The sequence below is a fragment of the Artemia sp. Qi Xiang Cuo genome, chromosome 1 (assembly GCF_049724085.1).
Source record: "Artemia sp. Qi Xiang Cuo chromosome 1, ASM4972408v1, whole genome shotgun sequence".
In the NCBI taxonomy this organism is placed as follows: domain Eukaryota; kingdom Metazoa; phylum Arthropoda; class Branchiopoda; order Anostraca; family Artemiidae; genus Artemia; species Artemia sp. Qi Xiang Cuo.
This window is the reverse complement of record NC_142794.1, coordinates 67,829,114-67,841,265: the sequence shown is the minus strand read 5'-3', so window position 1 is coordinate 67,841,265 and position 12,152 is coordinate 67,829,114. Positions and strand designations below refer to the sequence as shown.

General features: G+C 33.1%; 1 protein-coding gene across 1 annotated transcript in view; it reads right to left on the bottom strand.

Moving 5' to 3' along the window:
* Positions 1-7,555, bottom strand: part of LOC148956633 (uncharacterized) — a 204,917-nt gene extending 197,362 nt beyond the window's left edge. The window contains exon 1 of the mRNA XM_089086197.1: positions 7,530-7,555. The gene's annotated coding sequence lies outside the window, so the exon portion shown is untranslated. The remainder of the gene's footprint in view (positions 1-7,529) is intronic.
* Between the last annotated feature and the right edge of the window lie 4,597 nt (positions 7,556-12,152).

Sequence of the window (12,152 nt, the reverse complement as noted above, 5' to 3'; positions counted from 1 at the left end):
GCCAGATACCATCACTCCCATGGCAACACCTTGGTATTGACCTATTTGAGTGGAAAAGAGCATGCTAGCTCATAAACAGTGATTATTATAGCAGGTTTTTCAAAGTTGAAAAATTGCCAAGCCAAACTTCCACCATTATAGAATAAATGAAAACCAGTTTTCTATGTTTTGGGATTCCCCAGCTCATATCCTCTGATAACAGTCCACAACTGTTCTCCCAAGAATTCAAAGATTTTACTCAGTCCTGGGGAATCAGCCTGAAAACATCTTGCCCCTTATACCCAAGATCCAATGAGCTTGTAGAAAAGTCTGTCCATATCTGCAAGAAAATACTCACTAAACTAAAAGAAGCTGGAACCAACCCTTATATTGCTCTTTTGGAATATAGGAATAGCCCAGTTGACAGTTATGCTTCACCAGCCCAGCTTCTAATGAGTTGCCAGCTCCAGTCAATCCTACCATCAACATACCAACAGCTAAAACCCAGAATCATCTCAACAAAAGATTTCATGCAACACAGGTTAGTTGAACAGAATAGGCAGAAATCTTACTATGAAAATTCAGCAAAGCATCTCCCAGAACTCCAGACAGGTGACAAAGTCTTTATCCAGAAAATGGCAAATAGCTCTTGGACAAAAGCCAAAATCATGAAAATCCTAGATCCCACATAGTTGAAACTGCTGATGGATCTAGGCTGCAAAGAAATAGAACCCATATCTCTTAATGCTGTTTCCCTACCCCCACATCAATGGGCACCCTGACAACTTGAAAAAAAAACAATGACAAAGCCTATCTGGACACCTCCCATGTAGCAAATCTGCACATTGATTCTTATCCAACAGAAGAAGGCTGCAGAATTGATCAGGAGTCACACAAAGAAGAGGCACCACTGTCACCAAACTCATCACCAAACTTCAGACCTGCCTTCCTGCACCATGTGGACCCCTGTGTATATGCTGAAGTTACACCACTCTCTTCCACATCAGTGAACTTGCCTTGGACCCACAGTGGCAGAGTGATTGTGCCAATAACATGGCTTGATATATAGACCTTGTTAAGTGTGAAGAAGGGAGATGTAGCATTATCTATTATGTTTGCTTGTGTATGCTTTTGCTTGTATTGCTTGCTGGCGCTTATTATGATTTTATTATAGGTACTTGGGTCTAAATTAAACTATTGAATCAAAGAATTCTACATTAAGCTTTACATACCCCTGAACTTTCCCCACGACCAAACCCATGATTTCTGTTGTTTTTTTTGGGGGGGGGGGGGTCAAACCCCCCTAAATGTCCCCCTGGGTATAGCCTTGAAATTCCCTGGAGGTTTCAACTCAATACCCTACTCAGCAAGGGTGTTTTTGTTTTTTTTTGGGGGGGGGCAGTTAAGAAAATAAGGTAAAATTCTACTTTAGCTACTTTTTGCTATCTTGGAAAGGGGTTAGGTTAGGAAAATGAAACTTTCAGGGATGGGTCTACAGGCTAAAGTATGTCCTGGGAAGGTGTTTAGAAGTCCCTACCTCCACCCCTCCTATCTCTAGTGGGTCCTGAAATTTGCCGACATGACAGGTCTATACATATTGAAATTTTGACAAAACAGCATTTTTACCTTAATTTTCAGTTATCAGTTTCTTTTTCTCTAGGTTTAGTTCTGAAAATGCAATTCCTGTTACTTGAGTAGAATTTAAGCCATGTGAACATTTTTTTCAAAATTTAGGAAATGTAAGGTATTTGCATATCTTTAAAACCTTATAAATTGGGAATAAGTGAAGTTGTGAAGCTGAAAACAATTTTTTTGTACTTCATTTAAGCAGAAGATCTATTTTGCAAGGTTTCACTTTTATAACAAACAGATTCATAAAGGTCATCAAAGGTCAGGACCCTCTTGAGGGAGAAGAAGTGGAGGTAGGTACTTCAAAATACCTTCCCAGGACATACATTAGCCTGTAGATCCATCCCTGAAAGTTTCATTTTCCTAACCTAACCCCTTTTCAAGATAGCCAAAAGTTGCTAAAGTAGAATTTTACCGAAAATAATCCTTACTTCATAATAGGCTATGCAAAATAATCATAGTAAACAAATTTTGCATGTAGCCCTGCTATACTTTTACCCCCCCCCCTCTGAATTTGCATATATATATATATATATAGCCCAAATTATATATTTCTTATGTGTTCTCTAAATGCCTCTTAGTTGCTTCAACCCATGTACCTGCAAACTGAATTGACCATGATGAAACAAAAACTGGAAAAAAAAAACTACCCTAGCCTATGGATGGCAGAATGCATTGAAAATATATAAAATATATAATAGAAAATATATAATATATTTGCATATTAAGGGGGTAAAGCATCGTGAGGCTGCATAAAATGTGGTGACTGTCATTATTTTGCATAATATGAAGTAAGAAATGTTTTCTTAGGGTTACCTACATATGACAATATAGAAAAAAATTTTCTTTATATCTGAGCAATAGAAAATTGTCATTTACTCTTATATAGAATGCAGTATAAAGTCAAAACAGAAGACAATATCTTGCTTTCTCCATTTATGTAGAATGATAAAAAGTCATACAGATGACTTTATGCCTCATTCTTTTATAGAGCAAACATAAATAAAGTCATACAAATGACTTTTTATACCTCATGCTATTATAGAGCCAGCAAAAATAAAGCCATACAGATGACTTTTTATATATCTCTCTATTATTGAGAAAACATGAATAAAGTCATACAGATGACTTTTTATAGCCTATCTTATAGTATTATAGAGCAAACATGAATAAAGTAATGCAGATGACATTTTATACCTTTTACTATTATATAGCAAACATGAACAAGTCCTACAGATAACTTGGTATTTTTATGTTAAATGCACTCTTTTATATATGTCAAATTGGAGATACAGCAGAAAACCCATTTTGTATGGGTTAATTCAAGACACTGTTATGCAGTAATTAATGCTTAGCATGGTTTCCAATGTGTTGACAATATTTAAACTGTTGTTTTTGGGGGTTTAGGGGGGGGGGGAAGGTACCTAGGTTAGATTACATATTTAATATATGCTATGCTATGCAAAGGACTTTTTATACCTTGTTTGTTTGTAATTATATATTTATATTTCTAGAGAAATGATAAAGAATGATATAGTCTTCTGTATGACTTTTTAAACATCAAATTATTGTTAAAAAGCACAAATATAGTTATACAAAAGACATTTTGTTTTTTTTATTTAATATATGATCCACTAAAATGTCATACAGAAGAAATTATATTACCCCACTGATGCATAGAGAAAACAACAAAAAGTCATTTGTAAGAATTTATTCATGTTTGCTCAATACTAATATGAGGTATAAAAAGTCATCTGTAAGACTTTATTTATGTTTGCTCTATAACAGCAGGAGGTATAAAAGGTTATCTGTATGACTTTATTTAGGCTGCTCTATATATGAAATCATGTAGGCCTAGGCTGTAAAAAGCCATTGGTATGACTTTTTGTTGTTTTCTCTACGTACTAGCAGGAGGTATAAAGAGTCATCTGTACGACTTTATTGAAGTTTGCTCTATAAAAGAAAGGCATAAAAAGTCATACGTAGGATTTTATTCATGTTTTCTCTATTATAGTATGTGGTATAAAAAGCCATGTGTATGACTTTACTTATGTTTTCTCTATAATAGCATGATACACAAAAAGTCATCTGTATGACTTTATTGAAGTTTGCTCTATAAAAGAAAGGCATAAAAAGTCATATGTAGGACTTCATTCATGTTTTCTCTATAACAGTATGAGGTATAAAAAGTCATCTGTATGACTTTATTTATGTTTGCTCTATAATAGCAGGAGACATAAAAAGTCATCTGTATGACTTTATTCATAATGCTTTATAGTAGAATGATATATTAAAAAGTCATCTGTATAACTTTATTTAGGCTGCTCTATGTACAAAATCATGTAGGCCTAGGCTGTAAAAAGCCATCTGTATGACTTTTTGTTGTTATCTCTATGTACTTGCAGGAGGTATAAAAAGTCATCTGTATGATTTTATTGAAGTCTGCTCTATAAAAGAAAGGCATAAAAAGCCATATGTAGGACTTCATTCATGTTTGCTCTATAATAGTATGAGGTATAAAAAGTCATCTGTATGACTTTATTTATGTTTGCTCTATAATAACAGGATACATAAAAAGTCATCTGTATGGCTTTATTCATAATGCTTTATAGTAGAATGATATATTAAAAAGTCATCTGTATGACTTTATTTATGTTTGCTCTATAATAGCAGGAGACATAAAAAGTCATCTGTATGACTTTATTTAGGCTGCTCTATATATGAAATCATGTAGGCCTAGGCTATAAAAAGCCATCTGTATGACTTTTTGTTGTTTTCTCTATGTACTAGCAGGAGGTATAAAAAGCCATGTGTATGAGTTTATTTATGTTTTCTCTATAATAGCAGGAGACATAAAAAGTCATCTGTATGACTTTAATGAAGTTTGCTCTATAAAAGAAAGGCATAAAAAGTCATATGTAGGACTTCATTCATGTTTGCTCTATAAGAGTATGAGGTATAAAAAGCCATCTGTGTGACTTTATTTATGTTTGCTCTATAATAGGAGGAGACATAAAAAGTCATCTGTATGACTTTAATGAAGTTTGCTCTATAAAAGAAAGGCATAAAAATTCATATGTAGGACTTCATTCATGTTTGCTCTATAACAGTATGAGGTATAAAAAGCCATCTGTGTGACTTTATTTATGTTTGCTCTATAATAGGAGGAGACATAAAAAGTCATCTGTATGACTTTAATGAAGTTTGCTCTATAAAAGAAAGGCATAAAAATTCATATGTAGGACTTCATTCATGTTTGCTCTATAACAGTATGAGGTATAAAAAGCCATCTGTGTGACTTTATGTATGTTTGCTCTATAATAGGAGGAGACATAAAAAGTCATCTGTATGACTTTAATGAAGTTTGCTCTATAAAAGAAAGGCATAAAAATTCATATGTAGGACTTCATTCATGTTTGCTCTATAACAGTATGAGGTATAAAAAGCCATCTGTGTGACTTTATGTATGTTTGCTCTATAATAGGAGGAGACATAAAAAGTCATCTGTATGACTTTAATGAAGTTTGCTCTATAAAAGAAAGGCATAAAAAGCCATATGTAGGACTTCATTCATGTTTGCTCTATAAGAGTATGAGGTATAAAAAGCCATCTGTATGACTTTATTTATGTTTGCTCTATAATAGCAGGATACATAAAAAGTCATCTGTATGACTTTATTCATAATGCTTTATAGTAGAATGATATATTAAAAAGTCATCTGTATGACTTTATTTATGTTTGCTCTGTAATAGCAGGAGACATAAAAAGTCATCTGTATGACTTTATTTAGGCTGCTCTATTTAGGAAATCATGTAGGCCTAGGCTATAAAAAGCCATCTGTATGACTTTTTGTTGTTTTCTTTATGTACTAGCAGGAGGTATAAAAAGCCATCTGTGTGACTTTATTTATGTTTCCTCTATAATAGCAGGATACATAAAAAGTCATCTGTATGACTTTAATGAAGTTTGCTCTATAAAAGAAAGGCATAAAAAGTCATATGTAGGACTTCATTCATGTTTCCTCTATAAGAGTATGAGGTATAAAAAGCCATCTGTGTGACTTTATTTATGTTTGCTCTATAATAGCAGGAGACATAAAAAGTCATCTGTATGACTTTATTGAAGTTTGCTCTATAAAAGAAAGGCATAAAAAGTCATATATAGGACTTCATTCATGTTTGCTCTATAATAGTATGAGGCATAAAAAGTCATCTGTATGACTTTATTTATGTTTGCTCTATAATAGAAGGATACATAAAAAGTCATCTGTATGTCTTTATTCATAATGCTTTATAGTAGAATGATATATTAAAAAGTCATCTATATGACTTTATTTATGTTTGCTCTATAACAGCAGGAGATATAAAAAGTCATCTGTATGACTTTATTTAGGCTGCTCTGTAAATGAAATCATGTAGGCCTAGGCTATAAAAAGACATCTGTATGACTTTGTTTTGTTTTCTATATGTAATCTCAGGAGGTATAAAAAGCCATCTGTGTGACTTTATTTATGTTTCCTCTATAATAGCAGGATACATAAAAAGTCATCTGTATGACTTTAATGAAGTTTGCTCTATAAAAGAAAGGCATAAAAAGTCATATGTAGGACTTCATTCATGTTTGCTCTATAAGAGTATGAGGTATAAAAAGCCATCTGTGTGACTTTATTTATGTTTGCTCTATAATAGCAGGATACATAAAAAGTCATCTGTATGACTTTAATGAAGTTTGCTCTATAAAAGAAAGGCATAAAAATTCATATGTAAGACTTCATTCATGTTTCCTCTATAATAGTATGAGGTATAAAAAGCCATCTGTATGACTTTATTTATGTTTGCTCTATAATAGGAGGAGACATAAAAAGTCATCTGTATGACTTTATTCATTATGCTTTATAGTAGAATTATATATCAAAAAGTCATCTGTATGACCTTATTTAGGCTGCAGTAAATATCTACCAAATTATCTTATTGAGTTAGGACTATAGCGAACACTCCCTGTGATGCCTTTTTTATGCTGGGTACAAATATAATAAGAATTTCTATTAGAAATGAATTTCAGCCCCCCTATATATGCCAATTCAGGGTTAGGTTAGGTATATATAGGGGGGGGCTGAAATTCATTTCCGATAGAAATGCTTATTATATTCATAATAAGCATAAAAAAAAGGCATCAAATGGTGTATTCACTTTAGTCCTAACTCAATAATATGATTTGGTAGATATTTACCTAGGCTGCTTTATATATGAAATCATGTAGGCCTAGGCTATAAAAAGTATGACTTTTTGTTGTTTTCTCTATGTATCAGTAGGGTAGGCTGATATAATTTTTTTCTGTATGACATTTTATTGGATCATATATGAAATAAGAAAACCAAACAGTCTTCTGTATAACTTTATTCATACTTCTCTATAATAATTTGATGTTTAAAAAGTCATACAGAAAACTTCATATCATTCTCCATGTTTAAAGGAAACACAATTTTGTCTTTTGTTTAACTTTATAGTACTTTCTATATAAAGGTAAATGACAATATTTATTGCTTAGAGTATAAAGAACCAATGACTTTAATAGTCAAACATTGCTCACCCTTTTCTTAACATGTTTCTTTCTTTCCAGTTAATTCTCTAGGCAAATACTAAGTTTTCCACTAAGTAGGCTAATGTAGCATGTTCATTTTGTTCCATAGAGCCTAATGAATGGAAAAATGTGAAAATTTACCAAGATGTTTCATATGCTACCTATCAATTATCAGCAAAAACTGTACTTGTAATCTTGCTTTTAATTGTCCCCAAGATACTCAATACAACCTACAAAACTTTTCTTATGTAAAGAAAAAGTACATAGAGCATAAGGGACAGAATCATATATCCTAAATTGATTAAAGCATAGAGGACGATAATACAACAAACTTGGTCTACCTGAGGATATTGAATTGTAAGTCCGAAGCAAGTTATTAATTTAAGATATTTTGCCTTTATCCGCCATCTACAGATCAATTTCACATTCGGGCCATACTAACTGAACCCAAATTAACCGAGAACAGATCAGATCAGAGGGATTGATATTGTATGTACAATAGGTTTGATTGATGGTTTTAGCAATGATATATGTCCCTGTTAAAAAAAAAAAAAAAAAAAAAAAAAAAAAAAAAAATTGCACTTGCATTAGGAATTTTGATTGATGATGATTTTTTGAAGTATAGGATGACAGACCTGTTTATTAAGTTTATACAGGAAAGTGGTAGAGAAAAAGATTTTATCTGATGCTGATATTAATGTAATTGCTGTATTGTCAGTGTTGAAAAAGGGATTGATCTTGTATGTATAATAGGTTTGATCGATGGTTTTAGCAATGATATATGTCCCTGTTAAAAAAAAAAAAAAAAAAAAAAAAAAAAATCCTGCTATAGAGGAAGATTGTCTGTTCTTTTTTAGATTGAAGCTGAGTTGCATTAATTATTGCTGTATTGAAAGTATTTGCAGCTAATGGCGTTGTGCTGAGAAGGAAGAAAATTAGTCATATTGAAAGAAGTCTCAACTGACATTGCTGTCAAGAGGAGACTCAAATCTCTCAGATCAGACCGAGAACAGATCATATAAGACCAAGAACAGATCTAATCAGACCGAACAGAGAACAGATCAGATAAGACCAAGAACAAATCAGATCAGTCAGACCCAAAAGTTATGATCAAAGAGTATAGAAAACTATAGTTTCCCATACTCTTTGGTTATGATGTTAATTATTAGTAATAAATAAATATTTATTCATTAAAAGCGGACAATTAAGTTACGTGAATTATTTGACAAATAATTCAGACTGTTTCAAGTAATAATACTTTTAACTTCTGACGTCATTTGCGTGTCGCGAAACGCTTAAAAAAGGTAATAAAAAATGCTAATACATCTGGTAGATGTAATAACTTATATCCCCACCACAGCTGCTATTGTCCATGTTTTGCTTACATTCCAGTCATTTGGAATGTTTTGATCACAATTATTAATTTTTCTACTGTTTCCACCTTTATAATCCGCATCCATTTCCCGCAAGTTTTGAAACATTTCAGTGCATGCGGATTTGTGTTTTTCTGCAAAATCGCAAAAAAAATTGCGCAATCCGCAACGATTTTCCGCAATACGCAGCATGTGGGAACGAAGGGAAGGGCGGTTTTTTAGATTCCTTGGCTTTTAAATGGCCCAATTTTAATAGCGCAAAAAAGTTGGTTTTCAAGCGGCTGATCCATACGGTGTTTGCTTTTCCCATAAAAAGCCTAATAAAAAGTAGGTTTTTAGACTAAGAGAAACAGTCTAAATATTTGAATAGAGAAATAATTTATCTTATTTTACGAAAACAAAAATATATTATCTCGTACAAGGTAATGAATATTCTTGAAATCCCTCAAAATTTTAGGCGCACACAGAAAAAAAATATAAAAAAATTATTAAAATTTATTATAATGATCATAGACGATACTATTGTTGCAGGGGCAGTTAAAATAGAAAATTGCAACTACTCCTGCTGTTTCTTGAAGCTCTTACAAAAATTTCCTATTAACTTCTTCAAGGTGACTGCTAAAGAAACTTGGACAGAGGAATTATCTTCCACCCCGGAAAAGAAAATTGAGACTACCCATCAGATAAGAATCATGTAGGTGATCAGTATTTGATTCTTGATAAATAACAAATTTGTTACACTCCATTTGCAGCTTTTGCATCGCAAAAATGATATTAGTTCGTTCAGCCACTCATTTGCATCTTGGTTAAAGCAATTGCTCTGGTTTTGGGCTTACCAAAAATATTCAAATTCCGGTAAATCCTTGCACTGAGCTACTTGAAAATACTTCAGATATGGTAACTCCTTTTGGTTTTGGCTGATCAAAAGTGTTCTAATTCTCAAACATTTTTGTTTGGACCAATATGAAATAATCTAATACTAGCTAGTCTTCTTTTATGGCTCATCAAGAAAATTCCATATCTATTGACTCCTCTTAGTGGGGGCTGAATTATTCCAGTCAAGTAGGTCATTGAAAATATTTCAATACTGGGGACTCGTTTTGACATCGGCTGATCAACGGAGTTTCTAAGTTTTATTCAGCTTTGTTTTTGTTTAAGTATGAGCGTGGATTATTGCCACAATGTTTCGGTCAAATGTTCGTGGCTGGATGTAATGTCCATGAATACTCAACCAGAACAGCATCCCAGATAAGACGACCTCAGGCTTTAACTCGAGGACCATTCTTCTCTATCCGTCATGTGGGACCAGGGTTTTATAATAGTTTACCAAATGAATTATTATTTGATGAAAATATTGCTGGTTTTAGGAATAGGTTAAAGTCTCTGTGTTTTGGTGAGTATATTATTTCTTAGCGATTTGCTCTTGAGGGATCTCTCAGTTGTTTTTTGGTTAATTTTTATTGTGGTTGTGTGAGGGTGGTAGTGAGAGAACGGTGATAATTAGTTAGGGTTTTTTTTTTGGGGGGGGGGGGCTGCACTAAGTTGAAGGAGGTTGTGCCGTGCTTTTTTTCTCTCTTTTCTTTTTTTATTTATTGTTTTACGTTGTTGATAGTGATGTATATATCAGGTTTTTTTTGAAGGATGTATAGCCTAAAAAAGTTTGCTTCTAGTAGTTGATTTATTTGTTTGATTTAAATAAAAACCCTTATCAGTCAGTGATTTATCAGCCATATTCTATGAAATGATTGAGAATATTCCGAATATAGTAACCTATTTTTCTCCCGTCTACTCGAAGAATTCCAAGCAATACTCGAAAATAATTCCTCCAAATTTTGTGCGAATTACGTGAAATTTACCTAATCTAATAACTAGAACTGTACATTCGTTCTCTCAATGATGGTTTATTTAAAGAGGTCTTGGTTCGTTTCATTTCTTATAGTATTGGTTGCGCAGCCTTGCAACATTGAAAGGACCCCGTATCCGTGATGAGTCCCTGAGATAACAAATGGTAAGGGAGATGGCTTAGTATCTCTCCTATCCCTTTTGGTCCTTGCAAACGGCAGAAGGAATCCCGACCCCTCCCAAAATTCTACGACTACTGGTTCGATAGAATCACCCTTGTGAAAAAAACACGCATCTATGAACATGAATGTATTTCATATAATTACGATTTTGGTTTTATTTTAATCTTTATATAGTCTATTCCTAGTGTCTAAAATTCTAGTTCAAGATACTTTTGTTTATGTCCGTGTTGGAATCGTAGTCAGGTAATTGAGAGCTTCGCCGATCTCCAAAACTGTTACTTTCTGTGTTTTTTTTTTTTTTTTTTTTTTTTTTTTTAATATTATGATCTTTTTTTGTGAAACAGCGAGGTCTACTATCAAGCTGAGCAGTAAATACGCCCTAAATGACAGAATTTTAGTTAGGCAATTGAGAGGTTCCTCGATCTTCAAAACTGTTACTTTCTGGTTTTTTTTTTTTTTTAGTATTATCTTTTTTTGTGAAACAGCGAGGTCTACTATTACGCCCAGCTGTAAATACGCCCCAAATGACAGAATTTTATCTACCTAAGCCTTGCAAAGACTACTCTTTTATTTTGTCTGCTTACTGCCTGATATTACTTTATACTGGATACATTACACAAAAAACACGTGCCTCTACACGCAGCTTTGCCAAGGACGCGAATTGACATCAACTTGGGAGTTTCCAGGACAGCTCCCAGACTGTTTTTGCATCATGCCCGCACAATTCAAAATTCCATAATTCCACGGAAACTAAAAAAAAAAATGTTTTTAAATTGCTCTTAGAGTTGTTTTTCCTTTAATCTAGGCGTCGGCACGGCGGTTCCCGGAATTAGAGCCGCATCTTAAGCCTAAAATTTTTCCAAAGTTAGAACCTATGAAATTTTCAATTATTTTTGAAAGTCTTACAAACCTCAAAAACTATGAGTAGGACCCTAAAAAACTTTCATAATCTTCAATCTGGGCTTCAAACCTACTGTTGAAAGCTTCAGCAACCTTACCAAAAAAATAGTTGATGTTGACGGTTGCCAGAAGCAAAGGCAGAAGTGGGATTTTAGGCGCCTTCCCGCTACTTGGTTTGGACAGTAGAACCATTTTTGATGCCTATAACTTTCTGGAGAAAAGCTAGTTAACACCATATTTGGCATTAATCCATTTCCTAATAGATTCTATTTTGTTACCATTAAATATAGCCAAAACACATTCAATAATAGAATTATTCTTATGTTAAAAACTACCCCTATATGTAACTGAGTGCCATCCTTATTCGCAAAGAAATTACTTGTAGCTGAAGATTAAATATACTAATTCTATGCATACTGTCAAAGTAAAAAATCAACTCCTCCACCCACTGACGACCTAGTAAAATGAAGGACCTAGGACAATGAAGACTTCCATAATTTTGTATCCTAAAAAACCGGTAATTGCAACCAGTAATTTAAGGTAAATTTGAAAAAAAAAAAAAAAAAAAAAAAAAAAATGGTGGTGGTCAGAGATCATTAGATCAGAATCGTCAAAGAATTGTTTGCAAAAATAATCATTAACAAAATTATAGTAGCAAAGTTACAGC